Here is a 1,344-nt window from a genome sequence, read left to right as displayed (position 1 = left end):
AGCACAGTGAGGGGAGGGGGCTGCAGCGATCCTGTTTATAGATACACAAACAGTTGAGGCCTTTGAAGACGACACATCGGCGGTCTACAGGGTTCCTACGCGGGTCTGCAAAGTCTGGAGCGGGATGTTCCTGATTTCAGGGCTTTCGGGGGGGGGGGGCGATAAAGTTGCGGGGGGGAAACGTGAGATGGAATACATTCAGCTTCAGGTCGATCAAACTCTTAGTTTCTGCAGGAACCCTGGATCTTTACAAACGTCTTCCGGGGACACAGTGGCCGCCCCGACGCTCGCCGTCACTCTCCTGTAAATGGCTTAGAATCCAGTGCACTGCTTCTGCAATTTAATACAGGTCTTATATATTCACACACACATATATACATATATATATATACTGTTTATATATATGTACTGTTTATATATATATATATATATCTCTATATCTTTACATCTTCAACAGTTATTCTCTTTGTATGATTAAAAAGACCAAAATAACTCGAGTGGCTTTTCCAACCACTGCTGGACGAACGAGTGCCGATGAAGATGATCGATGAAGATTAAAAACTTCCCTCTTCTGCTTTTTCAGCTTTATGTACAGATTGTTTTGAGTTTATCAATAAAGCATTGGAACCTTTTTTTTTTTAATCTTTCAGTCTTCTGTTAACACGTGATGTTATTTCACAGAGCGTCAGTCGGGTGGGGGGGTGATTCTGTCTTTAACTGGGATCTCTGGAGGCTACAGATGCAGAGTTATAATGGAGGAGAAGTTGTTACGCCTACAAAAATATGTACACAGGTCAGTGTTATTCGTCCGTGAAGTAAAGCATCTGGTGATTGATGAGTAAAGCTTAAAGAGGTGAAGCTGAAATGTTTGTTTTCTCGATGAGTCGCTGCTGCAGGCACTGAGCACCACGGTGCAAAAACAAAACCCAACTGAACCAAAACCAGAAAAAGAAATCACCACACAGACGCTTCCAACTCCTCATCTGATGATTTGTAGCTTTCCTTTTTTTTTTTTAACTTCAGAGGAAGAGTCCAGACTTTCCAGCAGTGGATACGAGTCTCCCTTGTGTAAGAGCAACCGTGCTACACGGAGGCCTTTGCAGATATTATTTCAGTGCTTCAGGACCTCCGGCTGCCACAGTGACTTTGGAGTGACGGGCGATGAGGAACCCGAGGAGCTACATCCAGCGTCTGCCAACAGGCTTCACCCTCTGCTGGAGGAATTCACGTTGTATTGTTGTACAGCGCTGAATCAAAGCAGGTTTAAAGTTAGTTTACGCTCTCCTGTTCCTCGTGGGTCTAAAGCAGCGGTTCTCAACCTGCGGTCCTTCAGGAGGTTCACTG

The sequence above is a fragment of the Morone saxatilis genome, unplaced genomic scaffold, assembly GCF_004916995.1.
Source record: "Morone saxatilis isolate NCDOM2014 unplaced genomic scaffold, NCSU_SB_2.0 Contig23, whole genome shotgun sequence".
NCBI classification, from domain to species: domain Eukaryota; kingdom Metazoa; phylum Chordata; class Actinopteri; family Moronidae; genus Morone; species Morone saxatilis.
This window is presented reverse-complemented; position numbering follows the sequence as displayed.